We start from the raw sequence: 10,157 nt of genomic DNA, 5'->3' as shown, positions 1-10,157 counted from the left end.
GGAAAAAGAGCATTTACGGACCCTGGTGCGTGTTTAGAAATCGTAGGCTCCTAAATAAACCACACACACACACACAAAAAAAACCATAATCTTGCTCTTGCAAATGAAATGTGGTATTTGCAAGCAATAAAACATGATTGCTCAATTAAATACACCCAAGTGTATTGTTGCTGCTAAACAATTTGACTATTAACTATTGTCAGCCATGTTTAGCTTGATTGTCACTTAGAGTCATGTGAATAACTAAATGCTTCACTTCATTAGGGTTTGTGGGCATTCATTTATGCACGGCTCTCTGAAGGTTCATCCACAGCATTTCTGTTGTCATTCTATTGTAGATTTGCTGCTGTGCTTTGGATTTATTATCCTGCTGCATGATGATTTCCAAGCTTTAGCTGTTGGACACATGCCCTTATATTTGGCTCAACAATTGCAAGGTGTTCAAGTCCCGTCACTGTAAAACAAGTGCAAACCATCATCACTCCACCACAGTGCTTCAGATGTTCGGTTTTAACCAAACTTAAGCTGTGCTGCTGTGTCCATTATACAGAGAAGAGGCCTTCTCCTGGCAGCCCTTCCAAACAAGTCCTACTTGTTCAGGCTTCAACAGTTAACATGCTATCTGATGTAGCCCTTGGTTTTTAAACAGTTTGACCTTGGGGTGGTTATTGTTAATTATGTTAATGTACCTGAATGCTCAAAGGAGAGCAAGTTTCACTCTTGATTAATTGATCATCTTCATCCAAGATGGGAGGCACGCCGTAGCATCAACAGGCACTGTCAATAATGCATTTCCTTTAAATTACAAGTTACTGTCAGCTCAAATAACAACCATCTGTGTTTTGTTTTTATTCACTTGACATTTCCTTTATTTGTTGGAATGTCTTCTTTTTCAAACAACACTGTCCACTTTATGTTCGCTGAGAATTTTCTCCCCTTCTTTGATCTCCACTCAATTTCACTTACCACTACTCCCATCCTCCTTTTTACTTCTTGTCCTTCAACCATTCTGTCTTTTTCCCGCTCTTTGTTGCTCCCACTCTCCCACTGCCTCTTAGTCCTCTGATGTTTCAATCAATGAATAAATGATTGCTTCTATTTTCACTCAGAGTGCTTGGCCAACACAAGCTGCTTTGTTCCCCTGAAAGAGTTAGAGATAGGATTTGGGAGACAGAGGGAGAAGAAAAAAAAGGCAGAAAAAGAAACATGCTCAGCGGAAGGTCTTGCAGTGTTTGACACCAAGAGCTGTCACTCAGGATATGAATATATTTGCATCTTTAAACAGCAATTGGTGTGTCAAGAGACATCGCTGTACTGCACATAGTCCCAGTTCCCCACCAGCAACAACAGAACACAAGCCTGTGAACCTGACAGTTGCCTTCAATTTCATCATTTTGCATATTTGCTCTGTCTTTTCATTTCCACACCAGTGTAAATGAAATACATTTCTATTTGGTGACTTTTACCGCAATGTATTGTTTACACGAGACATCATAAGGTGCACTTGGCTAATTATCTTTTGCATACCTTGCCCTCTAAATGGCATGACCACTGCAGCAGCACTTTTGGGACTAAGGGATGGACACAGTGAGAGGTTTGACCTTGCTTAGGCCAGCTGTAAGGTGTTTTATTCCCCCAAGGACAAAACCACTTATCAGTGATAGAAGGATAGTCTGTGCGTGCCAACAGGAGGCTTGCAAAAAAAACAAAAGAAACGCAGAGCACTGCAATAACTTGGTTTTGTGGCACAAACATCTCTGACAGGTTGTAACGCTTGTACAGCTTTCCTATTCTCACATTACATAATTTACCCTTGCCACTGACTCTGAGGCCTTTGTCTCTACGGCCTCTGAATGACGCAGCTTTGTAAACTGAGAATGCTGATTAAAAACTATTGAAAACATTCTATAAACTTATTTAAAAAGATGATCATTTGCAAGTGGAAGCACATCACTGAATACGCTTAATCCATGCGTCACCACTAGTGACTCATTCATCAGCTGACATATTTATACAGAAAAAAAAACTTGAACGGATGTCACCTGCACCTCTCAGTGTTACAGTCATACACACACACCGGCCTGTTGCTGTGTGATATTACAAAAATAAGTTGATTTAGCTCAATAAGGATAATCTCACCGTGTTCTCACAGCAGACTGTCAAATACTGCTTCACCTTCGCTCACAGGTTAAGTTTAGGCACCAACAAACTTCATGGTTTGGTTAAAACAGTAAAATATTTAGGGTTTTTAAAGTTAGGTTTACACACTGGAAATAGCAAGTAAAAGTTAAATGTAATGCCATTTAGGTCTGTTATGAATCCATATGTGAGAAGCCCATCTCATCATTTCCATAACCCGGTATGTCACGTCACACATGCAAAAGAGACCCTGTGCATGTCTGTGAGAGGACAAAAATGGCACTTTTTCACATCCTAGGAAGAGTTTTATAATCCTCATCACAGCTCAAAGGGACTCCTTTTTGCTTTTATCTTTGAAATGACATTGCACCCCAAATGGCAACTGTATTGAATAAACATCTTGGATGGTATATTGTACCAGGTCATGTAAGATTAAACTGTCTACAACAGAAATAGCCTTTTGTAGAGATCCAGCTGTTGGAAGCAATAACTGCATGTCACAACCTGCATGTGAATGCCGGTGTAAAGAACTGGACTTGGAAAGAAAAGGTCAGACATATCTGCAGACTTAGTTTTACAGAGCTATTGGATTATAAAAAAGTATTTAAGGCTTCTCAGCAAAGAGCACTTTTATTTCATCACTGTGTCACACGGTAACCGAGGTTTAACATAGTTAAAGTTTCTTTTAGGATATAGTAATCCTTATCTGTCAAGGGAGCCAATGTACTATTAACATTTCCATGGCCTTGGACCTGCATCACATTCAAGTAATCACTGTGAGGTATGTGAGCCCATGTTTTGTCAAACCGATTCCTTTTCTTATTGTTTCTTTAAAAACAAAGTTCTATTCAGATTCATGGCACAGGCAGAAGAGCAAAACAAAAATAAAGCCTCAGTCTCACATTTCCATTGTAGCTGGGAGCAATCGCTGTGCTAAACTTGTTACAAGCCCGGTGTGGTTTGGAATAACAGCCAATAATACATCAATAGAGCCACAAAGAATAGGACAGAGACAGAGGGAAAAAAACAACAGCGATAAAGACAATTCATTTTAATTATGGTGTAATAAAAAGGCAAAGGAAAACGAACTCAGATGTCCCTTTTGTGATCCTCACTTCACCAGTTTTATTTACATTTGTGTCCTTGTCAGCATTTCTAACACCTGCTTTGCAACAAAGCTTCTCGATTAGCATTTTCTTAAATGCACTGTCCTCATAAGGGTGCACACACAGAGGAGAGTGTATGGAAATCAAACCATGAAAGCAAGCTTGGCAGGCTCTAAATAACTTTCCTAATTTTCTTTATGTGCCAAAACATTTTTCAGAAACCATGATGCTGCCCAGATTATGTCCACCGGCAACATGTTCCCCCCCCCCCCCCCCCCCTTTTTTTTTTGTTTAAATCCAGGAGCTGTTACACTACTACACTGTCACAGACAGGTGATGGATGGGAATTGTTAAGTATAGAAAGCTTTGAAATTGACAACAGGGAGAGACAGAGGAAGACAGCAGTTTTGAATTTGTTGCTGAAAAGTCCCACCACGTGCTTAAACACTGTCAAATCAATAATTCCCGAGAATCTGCAGAGGCAAACTCTTTTTTGAATATAAAAATATTGACTATCATAACCAAGACCTCAAAGCATAAACTTAACAAAGTGCTTTGAATTAGCATAGCCATAAAAATCATGCTATCGATGCAAGAAAGAGTATGAATAACTTCTCAGAATAGTCTTAAAATATATATTCACCTGACTAATAGCTTGCTGTATAGTACAGACCATTCAAGAACCTTGCGCTTCAGCTTCGGTGAGTGACCTTCTAGCATTTTAGACCAATACTTGTTAGCCAATATATGTATTTGTGCATTGCACCCATACAGTTTATGAATGTAGCTTGCTAACTAAGCTAATTGGTATTACTTCACAGCTTAGCACTCCACTTTTTCATAGATATTAGGTAGGGTAAACATGAGTATGGTTGAAATGCATGTAGCTAGGCCTATCTTTTATACTGTCTGAAAGTTTTGTGGCATTGTTAGATGGTGGCCTGTGCTGTTATACTATCTTTCGAGGTAGTCAAAGGCTCAGTGTAGCAGCTGGCACACCATCAACTGGTGTAATTATTTCTAGTAAGTGCACAACTTTCCATGTTCATTTGAGAAAGCAGTACTCTATTTAAATTCATGCATTTTGCAAATACGTGTCTAATGTACTTAGTGGTCATAAAGTTGCACTGTTGGAAGTACCCAAACTGAGACACGAGTAACTACTCCTGTTAAGATTGCAGTCGTTCACTTGCATGGCACATGAGTAGAACACAGGGTCTGTACATCACATTTCCTTAATCCTTCCAAATCTCAAGAAAAAAGTCTGCTTTGAAGCCTCTAAACCCCTCAGCACGCCTGAGCTTACTGAGGACTAATGAGCAAAGCACCGTTCATATTTCCCACCATTTCTATACCTCACTTAAAAGGCTCTGGGCAGTGTACCAGTCTGTGTTTGTATATTTACGGGTATATGATATGTGTGTAGATGCAAATGTTCTCTCAATGTACTCTGGTGTGCAACTAACCATAACTGTGCTCCACCAAGCATACAGGACAGTTTCTTTCACACTTAAGTGGCCACATGTTGTGATGGCAGTTGCGCCACATACCGCATTCTGCCTAGACAATATGGGCGATCTAATGCCAAGGGTCAAGCCTTATTTACTGGTGCGTGTTCGTGCGCGCTTGCATGTATGTGTGCGTGCATTTGTGCGTGGATACGTATTACTAACAAGCTGCGGCGACAAAATGTGTGCCATCTGTGCACACAGGAGATTTCACACTCGTGTTCATGTTTGAGTTGTGCCAGTATTCTCATCGGGGACACTGGCCAATCATCACAGGGAAGCAAAGAGCAACAAGCTCCAGCCTGTTAGCCAGTTACATACTGATTGTTAATAAAATATAATGTCACACAGCAGGATAATTTGTGCACAACGCTCGTTTCTGTTCGAATTTTTTGAATAAAGATAAACAAGAAAGAAATCAAGAAATGTAGTGTTTCTTTTCTGGCAGGCAAAACTGATGTATCGACATTGTGAGTATAGTTTAGATCTGTAATTTAGAGGCAGATTTTTGCAACAACATTTGTGACAAACAACTGAAATTGTTGTGATTAAAGGGTTTTCGGTGACTTTAAATTAGTCTTTGATGAGGTACGATCCAGCAGTGGTGACTCACGGGCGCTGATTCACTACAGGCATTTCTAATCCCTGCTTCCAGATGATTTGAGGACAGCTTGTGTCAGAACAATGAGTTATTCTGTATCGGCTGTTCACTTGGAATGAAACCAACAAAACCACAACAATGTGGGTGATTGAAATTTAAGAGTGGCACTGACAGAGTACAATCTCACAGACTCACATAGTTTTTAAATCACCGCCTGATTCTGACAAGGGACTTCAAATGGAGCCACCTGTGAAAGACTCATTACAGCAGTGCAGCTTTTTGTGTCTTCCCTACTTTGCCGCTCTCTGCCGACATCCCGATGTCAATATCGCAATTGCTTTAATACCGTAAGGGCCTGCTCATGTAGCATGCCTCAGCTATTGTCAAATATCTTCAATTTAGACACAAATTCAGTGCTGTGTCCATCCATTTTAGTCAGCAGCTGGTCTGCAGGAGTCCTGTCAGCACAGCTTGATTACTCTGTTTCACCTGACACCTTCAAGCCCCGACACAAGCGGCGAAAACAGTATTAAATGTAACCAGATCAATACCTCCAGGCAATTTGCCGCTCCATCCCCATCAATGCATAATTATATGCTCAACCCGTCCACCTCAATTGCATGTACAGTCCCTGACCTGCGCTCTAAGGGTTACGTCAGGCACATAAACACCTCGCGCTGCTCTTTCTCATCTCTCTGACAATCGTTATCGTGTTACTTGTCTCCACCGCCAACTCCCTGCCACATTTTATCTTTGTGCTGTCCCGTCCTCAGTCATCAAGAATGCAAATTGGGAGTGACAGAGCAATCGTGAATTCCATCACTGTGAGATGGAGTGAAGCTGCTTGGCCAAGACCTATGAGAGAGAGAGAGGGTTTTAGTGATTAAAGTCTTTGGTGTCACTGGTTGAAAGTCATTTTGCGTGCGTGTCTGGTAATAGTCGTCATCTATAAATCTCTATAAACACAAGTTTGAACCCTTAGAATAAGCTTCAAATCGGCACAAGCTTTACGCCTTATTCCGACATTATGATACTAAGCGTGATGCACTGTAAATGAACATGAACCTTACTACATTTAGCAATGGGGATAGCATTTATATCTGTTGATGCCTGCAGCCATATCAGCATTGAACACTGACAAATCTAATATCACAATCCCTCTGATTCCAAATCATGTCTTTCTACAAATACCCACGGATACATTTGGGCAATCATTCTTGTGCGTCTGTGTGTGTGAGTGTGTGTCTGTGCTGTGTTTAGAAAATCTGTACAGTCATTTCAAATCCTAACCACGCAACATCCACATGCTGTCTAATGCAGCCCTATACAGCTCTCCCCGCCCCCATCTCTGCCCTCAGGTGCACTGAGGCAGAGAGCAGAATGGAGCAGAGCCGTGTGCGGTGACAGTGACATCCATCGCATGCAATGAATAATCAATGAACACCATCTGGTGCATACAACAGGGGAGCACAGCTCCAATCGTTTTCTCCGGGATGCCTTTCTCGATTCACCCCCTCACTGTCTCTCAGTTTTTCACCTGTTCTCTCGCCTTCCTTTCCCCACTTTTCCCACACATATTCACACAGTCACTGTCTCATTGTCTTTTCAATCTGCATCCACGCCCTGTTCTCCACCCATCCCCAGCTCTAACACCTCACCTACAGTAAGTGGCCTCTGTGAAGGGCTAACCATTCAATTCAATTCAATTCAATTTTATTTATATAGCGCCAAATCACAACAAAAGTCGCCTCAAGGCGCTTCCCATTGCACCCCTCATTTGAATTCAGCAGTAGAAATCCTATTCAGCTAATAACGTGACCTGTTGCCCTTCAAAGGACATTTGCCTTTATGATTTATAGTAACTGAATAGCTTATTAGACGTAATACTATAGAGGTACTCCAATAATATAATCTAAAGCAGGGGTGTCAAACTCATTTTAGTTCATGGGCCACATATAGCTCAATTTGATCTGAGGTGGGGCAGAGAAGTAAAACCATTATTGAGTAACTAAAATGGAAAAATCTCCTCTTTAAATTTCTCTTCTCTTCAGTGTAAAGATTGATGATCAGCGAGCCGTTTACAAAAATGGAAACGCCAGAAAGACGTTAAGACAAATTATTGAAATAATACAGCTCAGTTTTTTACATTCAGAGCATCATTACGTTTACGTTACAATTTACAGATCGCAGGCATGAAAGTTTCACATGTAGAGTTTTGCAAAGTAAAAAAAGCTTTTGAAGTCTCTATGATTCAAAACCAAATCGACTCACTCTGGAGTCATTAATGTTCAATGCAGTCCAGTGCAATTTCTGCAGTTTGCAAAGCCATACAGTTGGTCAAACTCCCAGGCAGCATGGTTTGACATCCTGATCTAAAGGTTCGGGAAAACTTCTTTTCTCTCACACTTACTAAGACCGACAGCATGATTCTTTCACTACTCCATTTCCATTTTTTTTCTTCAATTTATAGGTTTCAATTATAGCTTCAAAAATTAAGCAATAATACTTGCACTACTGCCTTCAGTGAACGGGCAGATTACCATTTTACATTTGCATCAGACCCTGTCTGATAGCAGACTTCTGTGCCCCAATCTTCAGTCAGAATTAGCTTTCTGTTTTTGTCTACAACTCCTCTCTGTTTTCATCCCCTGCAGTACATCCAGAACTGCTGTCCAACATCAGCCTCCCTAAATCCTCCTACATCAGCCATCCTTTTTTATTCTCTCTGTCAAAAGCTGTATCACTCTCAGAAGTGCATCTCACGATCTGGCAAATTATTTATCTTTAAAGTTAAACTGAATTTAATGGGCATTTTAGAGGTCAGCATGTCTATAAAAACTGATGTTTCTCTGTGTAATATGTAGGTAACGTTTGCAGCTGCTAAGAAGTGCCATTATTGATTAGAGGATTTCTTTTCTAAGCTAACTTTAGCTAGTGTTGCTCACTGCTGGTGCTGTAGGGGAGCTGTAGGATTTGAGGAAAGGGGATCAGAGGAGAGCATAAACATCACATATTTGGATTTTCACAGCAAATTCAACCCTTCACATAAGAATCAGTCCACAGCCTGTTGGAGGCAGATAGCTTTTTTTATTTGGTACAATCCTTTCACACATTGGAAATAAAAGCAAAAAAAGCTTGCAAGACGTCAAAAATCCTACAGTGAGAACCTTTATATGCCTCCCTGTGGGTCTACAAAATCATGTTGTCCACGTCATCCCACTTCTTTTTTTTCCTTCCAACTCTTAGGCTACTAGGCTTCATTATTAATTTAAAAAATGCCAGAAAAGGAGGTCATGGTGCAAAGTATTTGACTTTTTTTAAAAACCATAATGCAAAGCAGGCAGAATATAGACAGGGTTTCAACTAATTTTTTTTAATCAATTTTAAATAATGCTTTTTATTTATTTTTTGTTTTTGTTTTTTTTTAATGTCTCTGTGAAGCACTTTGAATCACCTTGTTGTTGAATTGTACTATATAAATAAACTTGCCTTGCCTGGCCTAACCAGTCTGATTTGATCATAATAAATAGTGGATGGTCTTATGTAAAACCACAGCACTAACTACAGCTCACACATATCTATAAATTAGTTAATGTAAAATAAGCTTCAGCGTATCATATTTAATAGCATCAGCTGTGGTATCAGGACAGGCAATATAACACAAGAGAGGGACGTAAGACAAACATCAGCAAAAAATCAACTGAGTCTGAAAACATTGTCAGAAACACAAGTGATGCATGCATTTATGCTAGGGACAGAGTTTATATTTGAAGCGCACATCGATTAGTCCACACTGACATAGCTACTGTCAGGGCTCAGAGGCCCGTGGCGTGGAATGGACTCAGGCGCAGAACCAAAGACCGGAAGCTCGAAGTGATTTGCGAAAACAAAAACTTTTATTTATAAGTGTTCCTAACATAAATATTCAAGACAAAAAAAACAAGATTAAGCTTTGTGCAAAAGCGTGGTGTCTGTGAGGTGCGGGGCTAGGGCGAGCGTGGAACAGTCAGGTCACTAAACTTCTGAGACTGGAGTGGGGCTGGGGAAACTGTGGCAGACCAGGGCACTGAAACGTAGGAGAGGAAAATCAGAACAGTCCAAGGAGTTGTGAGTGTTTCCCCATTTGACAAGCTGGGATGGCTTACGTGTTTGCAGGCGGGGATTAGCTGGAGGTGGAGGCGAGGCGAGGTCCAGGCGAGTGCTGAGTCCAATACAGGTGTGCAGGGAGGCAGGCAGGTGAGAATGGCAGTTTGTCTGAAAAGGATTAAGCAGCAGCTGACCAGAATCCAGAAGCAAGGCTATGGCAGGGTTTGGAATGACGAGTCCAGGTACCGACTAGGAGACAGGAAGAGAGAGGTAAGTAATGCACACTGATAAATACACAGGAACATGAGGCTGTGAACTAACTGAGGTTAGCAGACGATCTGGCGAAGACTCATTGTGTGCGCTGCTCCTAAATACTGCCAGAATAATTGCCTGCAGCTGAGGAACGGGGAGGGGCAGGAAGGGCTCCACCTAGAGGAGGAGAGCTGATGCTGTGGAAAGTTACTCAGGCTCGCCCAGACCATGACAGCTACCCTGCTTGCAACAAAAAAGAGGTCAGACTACATTTTTCCAATGGACAATCCAAATAGTTTCCTAAACTCAACCTAAAAAGGCTGATGAGGTCAACAAAAAAGTTTACACATCAACTTGCAAATTTAACATTTTACAGCTACAAATGGTACGATTGAGAAGAATGATTTGTCTTGTACTGCCTGCCTTGTGCTGAAATGCACGAGACTCGTAAGTATGGAAAGCTCA

This window comes from Perissodus microlepis, chromosome 7, assembly GCF_051167445.1.
Source record: "Perissodus microlepis isolate ML-2025 ecotype Zambia chromosome 7, ASM5116744v1, whole genome shotgun sequence".
Lineage (NCBI taxonomy): Eukaryota > Metazoa > Chordata > Actinopteri > Cichliformes > Cichlidae > Perissodus > Perissodus microlepis.
Note: the sequence above shows the minus strand (reverse complement) of the source record.